Raw genomic sequence first — 12854 nt, 5'->3', positions numbered from 1 at the left:
AGAAAAAAAAGAAAAGAAAAACTACCTATTGGGTACTATGCTCACTACCTGGGTGATGGGACCTGTACCTCAAACCTCAGCATCAAGCAACATACCCATGAAATAAAATTGCATATGTACTCTTTGTATATAAAATGAAAGTTGTAATTGCAAAACAAGAAATGTTCTGTTAAAAATTCTATTTTTATATTGCATGTTACCTTCATAACACTCATAAATATATCACATAGGGTCAAATAATAAATGCAAGATAACTAGTGATTTTACCTAGATGACTGTGACACTGGTGATTTCTCATTTCTTGAAAATAGATTACTTACATGAGCACAGCATTTCTATGTGATACAATTTAGATAAGCACTGGCAGCAAAATGAAAGCTGGATTTCAAATGACACAACTAAAATATTTCATTCTGGTGGCTGTGTTGCTCTAAGTTGATATGATTTCACAAGGTATTACTAATTAAGATGTGTACTTAAATGGTATTTGTAAAGTTAAATAAGAAAGTGATATTCAACCAAACAATTCTGGGAGAACTTTTGAATATTATATATATTTCCATTCTTGGAAATACACATACATATATAATATTTTATATGTACATATACATATTTTACATACAAATATAAAAATGTACATATATACATATACATATGTATAAATACATATATACGATATACACATATACATATACATGTATACATACATATATACATATAGGGATATACATATACATATATAAAATCTGCATATGTAAAATATTTATTTCACCCATAGAAATTTATGGGTGAAATAAAGAATATCATAAACCACCAGCGTAAGACGTATAATGTTCAGGTTTGTTTTGCTTTAGTGATTATTTTTTAAAAATGAAAAATGTACAACATACTAAAAATCTTACTTCTTAGTTCTGTGCTATGATGAAGCATGTTTTTACTACAGCTACAGTTACGTAAATAAAAAGAGTGTAATAATGTCAGATTATGCCAAATTTCTTTGCCCAGAAGGCCATTACTAAGACATCTGTTTTATCCATGAGTCAGAGCAGATCGACAGCTATATTTTTAAACAAATGTGTCATCTTGTAAACCAGTGACTGTATCTTTCATTTTAAATATCTAAAAAACAAGTGGCTCCTCTAAATCAACAATTCCCTGATATAATTATAAATTTGATACCACCGAACATATTTTTGTTGTTTTCATTGTTGTAATACCTTACTGGGATAATAATTTTAAAACTATATTTAGACTAAAACATATATGATTGATTAAAAACAGAAAGTTGGTGGATAAGCTTGAAATAAGTTCAAAGTATGCAAAACAGAAAAATCAGAAAAATCTAAAATCCTTGATGTTTGAAAGAGAAAAGAGTTACTATTAAGACTCCCTGCAATGAACCTATAAGTGAAGATCGTAGTAATCTCTTAACACAATCAGAGGGGCTTTTGGAAGCAGCAGCAATGTAAGAAACAGTATTTATAGATAGTTGTTTGTAGTACGCAAATTAACGGAAGACAGCTGAATAATGGCTTTAAGAAACATCACTCTGACAATCACATTTAAAATTCAGTGATGGGAATTTTAAAGAAAGTGTCACAACTGAAGAGAAAAGTCTCTGTTAAAGTTAATTCAAGAAAAGGATACTTAAAGCAGTACTAGTTTTCCAGTTGCTGATTCTTCCATGAAAACCAGCTTCAGAATTCCCCTGGTAGTAAAAATTTGTACAATAGGACAAACATCGATGACCCAGAGAATTGAATCGGCTTTAGGTTGGAAAAAAAAAAAAAAAAAAAAAAACAACTTTATGCTCAAAAACGTGTGCTTATTGGATAATATTATCAATCATTTTAATATACTTACATACTATTTTTAAATGACTGTTTAGAGGTTGCCTATACTTGGTTCTTTACCTTAGAGGAAATAGTGGGAAACTGATAATTTGGACATTTAATTGATATTTGGTTAAAACGGTTAAACTCCTCTATTATCTCAATAATAGAAAAATGACACCTAGTTGTCTTATTTAGCAGGTATGATATTGAGACCAAAGAGAAACCAAAATTACAGGACAAAATTGTGAATGTTTTGGTTTTCTTTTTGCACTACCAGATATGCAGACTAAAATGGAATTTGAGCATTGGATGAGAGAGTTTATTATGAGAATGAGTTGTTTGAAATTTATTTTATTCACATGAGATGTATGGGTGAAATAACAAATATCATTAACCACCAGTATCCTCAAATTCTTTTCCCTGAGTTCCTTTCAATCTACAGTATCATGCAACCACCAACCCTCTCAGGAAGACATCCTTATCAACATTTTTATCAAAATGGGTGAAAAACATTCTATACCACATTTGGGGCAGTATTCTTAGTGCAGTAACTTCACTGATTGCTACTATATGGTATAGAGAGTGGAGAAAAACAGTTGCCATCTGAATCTATATACTTATATGAAAGACTATTTTAATATATTGTGACATCGACTGAGAAGCAAACCAAAATAATTCAATGTTGAATGTGAAATGAGCATTAATTCTCTTCAATTCAGCCCAAATTTCTGAAGTTGACAAGCCCCTTGAAGAAGGAATCGTCTGTTAGTCAAGAACAGTAAAAAATGTTTTTTTCTGATGGTAATTAATTTTAAAGACTGCCACACCCCATGGAGTATACAATTTTTATATGAATCCACAGAATATTCATAGGGTGTGTGCTAGTCAGAGCCGTCCAGAGAAATAGATGAATAGGAGATATGTTTGTTTGTTTGTTTGTTTGTTTGTTTATTATAAGGAATTGGCTTATGCTATTATGAAGGCAGGTAAGCCCCAAGATCTACATGGCAAGCTGGAGACCCAAAATTGCTGATGGTTTAGTTCCAATCCAAGTCTGAAGGCCTGAGAACCAGGAGAGCTGGTGGTGTGCTTTGTGTCTGAAGGCTGGCAGGCTGGAGATGGAGGAATGGCCAGTGTTTCAGTTTGAGTTCAAAAGCAGGAAAAAAGCCAACGTTCCAGCTTAAAGGAAGTTGGGCAGAAAAAAAAAAAAAAAAAGAGTCTCTCTTATTTAAGACAGGGTCAGCAATTTTGTTCTAGTGAGGATTTCAACAGATTGGATGGGGCCCACCCACATTGAGGAAGGCAATCTGCTTTACTCAGTCTACCATTCAAATGTGAATCTCATCCAAATACACCTTCATGAAAACACTGAGAATAATGTTTGATCAAATATCTGGGCACCCTGTAGCCCAGTCAAGTTGACACATGGAATTATTCATTACAGAGTATATGTTCATGCTTTATCACATTTATGATATGCAAAATTAATAAATAATTTTGAGGTTAAATAACGGCAACAACATTTCAGGGAGAAGTAAAGATATGTGCATTCTACAGAGAAGTTAAGATCAATGCATATAATAGTCGTTGCTTTTTCATGAAATTGTGGATTCTAATTGTAATTTAATCAAATGATTAAAATTTTGTTTTCATTTTAACAGATTAAAAAATGATTAGCTATTAATTATCCTGCTTAATGAAACTAAAGAGTAGAATTCAACACTGTGTCCAAATCTAATAGTTTACCACAGAGAAAAGTAAATAGCAATATCTAATATTTCAAAAATTTTAAACATTTTATCTTCTAACCACTGTTATGAGACTGTTATTTAGTTTAATATCACATATATTTTTTGACTAGATAATATACAAGATAATATTCTTGAAATTGTGGTAAAGTAGGGGAGAGTACAAATACGAATCAAATAAAGTCTCTTACATCAAGCTTCTTATATAGCAATTACACTTTATTGAAATAGTGGCATAACTGTAGTTATAGTAGAACATAAGTTCACACAAAATTATAAAGAATGAAATGAAAAAAAAAAATACAAAGCAATGGAGGGTTTTAAGTTGGAATTTAAACATGATCTATTCTGTGTTTCAGAAAAATATTTCCAGCTAATATATGATGAATTATAAGGAGGTAGGAATGGAGTAAAGAGACAGAAAATTACAGGGTTTTAAAGTACTTTAAATAAAAGATAGTCATAGATTAAATCAGCATCCCCTCAGTGGGGGTGGTAAGTCGTCAGATTTCAGGATATATTTTCAAGGTAGTGATGGCTGAATTTAGAAGCAGGTTTTTAAAAAGTACACAAGAAAGAGAATAAACAATAATGGCACCTAGCTTTGCAGACTAAATAACTTCCCAATTTACTGAAGGGAGGGCTTGAGGGAGAATAGATATGAAGGAAAATTAATAGTTCTATTATAGTCATGTCCAGTTTGAGATGTTCATTGCCCACCCTGACAGAGATTGAAGAGAGACCATTGCATAAATGATGCTAGGGCTCAAAGAAGAGACCTAAGTGCTAGATAAGACATTTGAATCAATATATGGATAGTATTTGAAGGCACAGGAAAGAATGAGATGGCACAGGTAGAAAAGGTAGATGCAGGAGCCCATGGGCACTTCAACATCCAGAGCCCAGTAGACAGAGGAGGAGGAGACAGGAAAGGTTTCTGAGGAGAGGCTGTGAGGAAGGGAAACCAGGAATATTAGAATCCTAGAGAGGTATGTGTTTTATAAAGGAGGCAGTAGGCAGTGGTCAGCCTTTTCAAGTGCTTCCTGGAAGTGAAAGAAAATGACAGAAAACTGACTGATAGCTTTGGTAATACATAAGTCACTTGTCACCCTAATAAGAACTATTTTAGGGGAGTAGAGAGTATAAAAGCCTCATTGGAGCTCTGCCATTCGCTATGAGGTTGTAGCAGTGACGCAGTAGCCCACACCATTGCACCCTTGCTGGCCTCTCCTTGCCTAGCAAGAAGGCCCTGCCACAGTGGCCCAGTCCACTGCCACCCCCTCACAGCCAAGTCTACCAGATCGGAATCCTCATCCTCCTTCCTCAGCGTGCGCGGTGGCCCTAGCACTGCAAGATGGCAGAACTCCAGCCAGAGCTACATGACGACGTCCACCACACTTGCAAGCCTGGGTAGTGCACTGTGCCTTGGTAGCAGTTGCTGCCTCTATACCTTGCCTCCTGTGTTTTGTGTATGCCAGGAGCTACTCCACCATGTACCATCAACAGCAACTTGGAAAAAAATGCCTGCACCAATGAGAAAATGGAGCTGCAGGAGCAGAGTGATTGTTTCATACACATCGACAAGGTGCACTTCTTGGTGCAAAAGAACAAGATCCTGCTGAGAAACCGAAGCAGCTCAAGAACCAGGGAAAGTCAGCCTGGGGAACTTCTACAAAGAGGAGATGCAAGAGCTGCATCAGCAAGTGGACCGGTTCACCAAGGCCAGTATCAAGATTCAGCATGACATCCTAGCCAAGGACATGAAGACAATTTGCAGAAAGAGATGCTTCAGAGAGAGGAAGCTGAGAGCACCCTTAGAAATCACGCAAACTTGAAGATTGGATGTTGATAATGCTTCTTTGGCACTCCATGACTTGAAGGTAAAATGCAAGAAGAGATTGCCTTTTTGAAGGAACTGCACAGGAATGAAACTCGGGAGCTGCAGGTCCAGATTCAGGAAGAGCCACACAAATTGATGATGTTTCCAAGCCCGACTTCACGGCTGCACTGCGTGATGTGTGTTAGTAGTATGAAAGTGTAGTTACTAAGAACCTTCAGGAACAAGGCCAGGTTTGTTGATCTCTCTGAGGCTACTAAATGAACCTGGACAGTGATGTCCTGCATTAGGCAAAGCAGGAGTCAAAAGAGTATCAAAGATAGGTCCAGTCCCTCACTGGCCAAGCACTCAAAGGAACTGAGAAGTCTCTGCAGTGTCAGGGGTGCAAAATAGATGAGAACTTTGTTGTGAACTACCAAGAAACTATTGGCCTCATGTAGGATGAGATTCAGAATGGGAAGGAAGAAATAATTAAGACCTGCCACCTTAATCAATGTCAGGACCTGTGGGATGTTCATAGAACCCTTGACATTGAAATTGCCACCTACAAAATGCTGCTGGAAGGTGAGGAGAGCAGGAATTCTCTGTCTCTTCCAAACTGTTCTTCTCAGAACCGGAGGGAAACCATTCTGAGTTCACGCCCTCTGGTTGACAGCTACTCATACAGGACCCTTCTGACATTTAAAACTGGGAGATGGACAGGTTATCAATGAAACTTCTCAGCCTCATGATTAGCTTGATGAAAATTACACAAACTCACTGCAGCAATATATTACTAGCAAGAATAAAAAGGAAGACTATATCTTAAAGAAACAGCCTTCAAATGCCTTTCTACGGCTTTTCAGTAGCATAAGATAAATTTGGAATAGAAATAAGTTACAGTTCTTAAGAACTAGCACCCCTAAAAGATATAGAACAAAAGTTTAAAACATACTCTGGTTTATGAAGAAGTTTCGTGCTACACCAGTTTTGTAAAAATATTTTGAAAATCATTATAATTGCTTTTTTTTTTTTTCTAGCAAGTATTAGACTAACTTGTTTCTACTTCAATAAACCTTTGGAAAAACTAACCAGGAAACAACAACAATTTTTAAAATACTTCTTGGAATGAACTGAAGAGAGAATGGAAAGTAAGAAACGGGAGAGCAAGAATACTTTCACTTTTTGAGGAGTTTTGTTGTTAAGGAGAGAAGTAAACAAGATCAGTAGTTGGAGGAAAACGTGGGATAAAGAGATGTGTTTTGATTTTGGTTTTTAAAGATAGGTGATATTGAGACACGTATGGGCTAATTCTGTGGAGATGAAAAAATCTGATAAAGGTGAAAGAAGGTAGGTATATAATTGTAGGAACAAAGCCTTTGAGAAGTAAGGGGATGAGGTTCCAGGTCAGCGGGAGCTGGCCTAAGAAGCAGATACTTTCTCTTTCATAACAGGATAGAGAGCTGAGACGTAGTTGGAGATGCAGGCAGGTTTTTAGAACTTGTGGTGGAAACATGAGATTTTGATTTCAACACACTACACTGGTTTTCTCTGTAAATGTTTTTGAGAGGTCATCATATGAATGTTAAAAGAGAAGGTTTTGTTGACGATTTGAGGAGAGAAAAGGATAGGATGGTGAATTTCACAGGAAAATGTAGTGGTATTCTGGAAGTGTTTAGTGTCCCTTCTAGATTTAAATTGAAGCCAGTTTGACTATGTGTGTACTTTTATTTTTTTCGAGATGAAGTCTTGTTCTGTCGCCCAGGTTGGAGAGCAGTGGCATGATCTCGGCTCACTACAACCTACGCCTCCCGGGTTCAAGCGATTTTCCTGCCTCAGTCTCCGAGTAGCTGGAATTACAGGTGCGTGCCACCATGCCCAGTTAATTTTTTATATTTTTAGCAGAGACCGGATTTCACTGTCTTAGCCAGGATGGTCTTGATCCCCCGACCTCGTGATCCGCCCAGCTCAGCCTCCCAAAATGCTGGAATTACAGGCATGAGCCACTGCACCAGGCATGTGGACCTTTTATTAGTCAAGTTTTGTTTTTCATGTGAACTTAGGAAGTAAGCAGGAAAAAACGTTTAATTGGTACTGTCTTGCCAGAAGGATATGATGGCTAGACCATGGAATCTAAGAGAAGTAATGATAAAAGTTATTACGTGGGTGACAAAATAATCTGTACAACAAACCCTCATGACATGCAATTTACCTATATGGCAAACCTGAGCATGTATACTTGAGCCTAAAGTAAAATTTAAAAAGAGAAGCAAGTTCTCAGTACATTAATATTTGATGATTGACCTTATTTTCTCTGCTGTCACACATGTATTTTCTAAAAATACTGCAAAGCTGGCTCAGATATAAAAAAATAAACAATGCATACATGTGGCCTTAAATCTTATTCCAATTCAAACTTTGACTCAAGTTATTTGAGCACAGATTTTGAATATCAAGATAAATAGCCTATATACTTTGTGTTAAACCATTTAGAACACATATCATATAGATCAATTGAAGAGTGCATTTATAAATAGAACTGTATAAACAATCCAAAGTGGAAGGAAGAATCTAGAGGAATGCCAAAAAAGATAATATAAAAGCAATTATAGCACACTCAATAAAGGGAGAAAACAAGGAGACAAAGGTTATGTCTAAATAATGCCAAAGCAAACAGTTGGTAAGTGAAACATCTAGTCAATCAGCTGTATGTTTTGTCTACGGAGAGCCTAGCAACTGACTTTACTGATTTTTTTGTTTTTTTTTCACTGAATTGACTGAATTAACTGGTTTTTTTGGAGGCATGTTGACATATGCATAATGAAAGAGTCAGAAAGGAAGAAAAGGAAAGGATGCATTTGGGAAAAATGTCCTTGGGATCTCGAAGTGATAGGTGATAAGATTAAAAGATTATAAATTGAAACGAGGGCAGATTTTAGGAGTGGGATGAACTTAGTTACATAAATTCAAATTTGAAATATAAGCTACAGGAGTGTATTTTCCATAATTATGGGAGACTTGTTTGTGACACAATGGAAATATTTGAAGACTAAGAAGAGTTTCTAAAGGGTCTGCTTTTAGTCTCTTGTATTGATTCTGCAACATTTATTACTAGCACATATTACTAAAGTGCAAATTATCTTCCTTGAATTATAATTTTATTTACTATTACAACAATATTCATCTTCCTACCCTTCCTACTTTTTAAATACTGACTTTGAGCTACTCTTCTTAATACTTCACTATACAAGTATACTAACAAAATAACAACTTCCAAATCTCCTAATGGCAAGATCATCTACCTGCAAACAATTTAAATTTAGAAAGTGATATAAGTCACATTATGCACTTTTAAATTTATTCTACCTGGGAAGTAGTGAATTACTAGAGGAGATGCACTATCCTGCTAGGTCATGTGGATAGTAAAGAGGAGGAGAAAGACATGCAACAGCGTACAGTATTCGAAAATAAATATTCTTTTAGCAATTCAATATTTAAGGATTAAGTATGTATATACACATATATAATTTTTAGTTTTGTTTAAAAATATATAAATTGTAGTATATGAAACAATAAACTGTTCGTGCATATTAGGTGAAGATTTACAGAAAGTATAGAAAAAAATGTCATTCAATTGACTCTATAGTACAAATGGGACCAATACAATGCTGACTCTTTGCTGCTACTTCTAGATTATCTTCCTGATTTTTTTCCCTAGATTCTCTTAAAAGGGTCACTTAAACAATAATTTTTAAAGCTCCATTGAAGAATTAGAAGGAAATAACTTGACAAAAGATTCAAACACATTTAACACTGAAATATATATTTTTCAATGATCTTTCTCTGCCCTCTGCCACCCAAAAACCCATGCTGTGAGGTTCTAAGGCACTGTCCTCATGGAGCCCAGAGAATAACTTCTTTCAGAATTCCCTTCTGCCTAACTCTGTAAGCAATATCCTACTTTCTAGAAAGTCATGTGACATATCGGGAAAAGGACTGACTTGGAAAACAGACCCTGGTCTTTCAGTTTACTAACTATGATTTGGGATGAGTTGTTTAAATTTTCTGTGTCAATTCAGACAGATGAGTAATGGGTTAAATGAGATAATGTATGGAAAGTATGTAATACTTGCTTGATTTTCCTTATTGTTTTTACTTTGTATCAGTAGATCACAGCAATTTCAAAATTCATTTTGTAAACAGTCCACTAAAATGTAAGTTGTTTCTCTACTCAGAAATAATCACATTGAATTCGTTAATAAGAAATCCCTAAATATTTTATATTAAGAATACATAACATGTTTACCTATAGACACTGAAGTTCAACTCCATTTTACTTCCCAAAATACACTTTTTGGGGTAGCAAAAAGGTCGCTATTCAAATCTGCCAGATCTTTTTATAACTTTCAGGTAAGCTGTTGTACTTATCATTCAAAGTTGTAATAGAAATCACTACTATTTTAAGCTCAACAAATTTTGCGCATTATTTGTTCCTCAAAATTTGAATCCAAATGGAAATTGCAGTTTTAAATCCTGAAAGTTTCCTGGTTTTTCACTTTTGTACAAAATATAAGACTTTTATTAATTCATACAAAATATATGGGTGATTGGAGAATCATGTGTACTTTCTTAATCAAATGCTTAACTGAAAGTTTATAGCAAATGTGAAACAAATGATATCACTTATATTTAAGCAATAGGTGATATGCTTAAAATAATCACTAACAAAAATAACTTATAATAATTAAGAGTGAGCAAATAGAGATAAGGAAAAGACAATAAAATGCTCACAAATTTTTTTTAGGTTTCTTACAAAATTCTGAGTGCAATGTAACTTTTTCAAAAGATCTTTAATAATTTTAAAGCAATAGATATGTATTCTTTCATGTTCATTAGCTAAACCTCATTTCAATCTCTCTCTATTTTCTGAAGTCTTATAAGTAACATCTGCCATCCATCACTGACTGTCATCTGAGGGGATAAAACAAGGAATGTTCCAAGTATGTGTTGAAAGCAGCATGGAAATAAGTTGTTTAGACAGAGTAAGAGGTGTTAAATAGGAAAAATAGCCAATCTGGAAAGAGAGGAATCAGCTATACAATGGGGGGCAGGGGGGAGAAAAGACAAAAAAAATTAAAAGATTTTATCAATAACAGTAACAACTTCAATATCCATCCTGAGCTTATTTTTTTAAGTAAAACTTAATTGAATTGAATGAAATTCTTATCTCATTGTTGAGTTGATAAAATTTAATGCCAAATGAACTTCTCTGTTTTAGGCAAGGGAAAAATATGAGGACAGTTCTTCCACACCCTTCTAGTAACAGAAAGTTTGGATGCTAGGGGATGGTATATTAGAAATAATAAATTAATTCCACAATGTTTTAACAAACATAAAGAACATTTGAGTCAGATTTAAAAAAAAAACACCAGATGCATTTGTACAAGACATACTACACAGCAGCAGAACTCTCTTCTACCCTAGCTGTAGTCCCCACCACCACACTTAAAAGATTAGCAATATCTCAGGAGATATATTGGAGCTACATACATGCATAATTTGGTTACAATGAAAACAGTCATCTAATTTCCTGATTAGATATCTGTTTATGCAACAGAGTTGCTAATCTGCACTTGTATATTTGAAGCAGGGGAGGGGTTTAGGGAGGGTAGAAAATTTGAGGTATATAGCAGAGTGGAGAGAGAGAGCTGTGTATGGACAGAGCTGCAGTGAGGCAAGTGTACTCTCATTTCTTTGGGTGGCAGTAGATGTGTGCCTCACCATGACCCAGTGGACAATAAAGAAGTAACAGTGCTTTAAATGTCTGCTTGGTATTCTATCAAGAGATCCTGGCAACCATGTAAGGATGAGGAGCCAGAGAAGACTCCATCTAAGAAATTTCTTCAAAAGAGGTTAACCCAGAAAATAATCTTCATTATTTGCAAATGATGAAGAATTTATCAAAGGTGCCTCTAAAGAACCAACTCATGACACATGTAAAATGCCACTAGTTAAACACATGCCACAAAGAGGGCTTAAGAAGGAGGGAAAGAAAAATCAATAGAGAAGGGAGTGTGCTTTCTCTCTGAACTACTTTTTTCTATGCCTAGAAAAAAATGGACCCAGAAGGGGAAGGGAAGGATGAAAGAAAGAACAGCCCTCACTGCTACCTACAAGTGGCTTTTGGCCCAAAGTCAGGTTTGAATTCAGGAAAAAAAAAAGGATATGAGTTTGAAACTGTAATCTGGATAAAACAGAATTGGATTAGATTGTTTCATGCCTTAAAATGAGGAGAAAGCTATAGGATCCTCTCAAGGTGTAATTGAAAGATGGAAAATGAAGAGTGTCCATGTCATGGTCGAAGGTAAAGATTACAGGGGAAAGAATAATGCTTCATGCTTGCATCCTCAAGTTTTGGAATTCAATAAAGTGCTTATGTTAGTTAAGTGGTAATATTTAATTATATCCCCAAAAGTATGTCCTTTTAAATTTAAGTTTACATAACAGATTATTGGATAAGTTTGTCTCTTTCTCTTAAAAAATCTAATAAGAGAAGCTCTTATAATAAAAATTAGTGAAATCAAATCCAAGTCTTGATTCCTTTTGTATTTCACATTATTCCACATGAAATTGATTCCTCAGTTATTGACCTCTTCCTAATGCTTTTTCAATAATAGTTCACATATATTTGCACTGGTGCTTTTCTAAAACTTCATGTTATTGTTTTGTATTTTTATTATTGCTCTAACAATACAATGTCACTTTATCAAAATCTACTTGTGTAAAATTAGAAGAGATATAATACCCCTATGTAATTTGAAGAAAAAAATCTCTCTAACTTAAGTGTATTTTTGAAGTTGTATGAAGGATATGATACTAACTTAGAAAGGATAAAATGTTTAATGTTCAATGCATTATTTAATATAAAATAATATGAACTAAGTAATTCTTAAAAGCCTCACAATGTTCCATTCTTATTTTGAAAAATTTGTAGAAGTTAGATGAAACATTTTCAGTCTTACAGCATTGACTTCGTATGTTGACCTTATCATCCTTGAAGCTTCTTTAGAGTTACCTGGCCAAGGGTCTTTGCCCAGGATTTGTCTTTATTAAATCCAAAGTAGTACTCACTTCAGCAGCAAATGCACTAAAATTGTGATGATACAGAGATTACCATGGTCCCTACAGAAAGATGACACACAAATTCATGAAGCATTCCATATTCTTCCAGAAAAGATTGGGATTCTATTTTCAAAGTGCTGAAAGAAAAAAAAAAACTTTCAACCCAGAATTTTGCATCCTGCCAGAATAAGCTTTATAAATGAAAGAGAAATGAAGTCTTTCCCAGACAAGCAAACACGGAAAGAATTCATCATCACTAGACCAACCTTACAAGAAATGCTCAAAGGAGTCCTTAACATTGAAATAAAAGGTTTACACTCATCATCATAAAAA

The sequence above is a fragment of the Mandrillus leucophaeus genome, unplaced genomic scaffold (genome assembly GCF_000951045.1).
Source record: "Mandrillus leucophaeus isolate KB7577 unplaced genomic scaffold, Mleu.le_1.0 Scaffold424, whole genome shotgun sequence".
NCBI lineage: Eukaryota > Metazoa > Chordata > Mammalia > Primates > Cercopithecidae > Mandrillus > Mandrillus leucophaeus.
Note: the sequence above shows the minus strand (reverse complement) of the source record.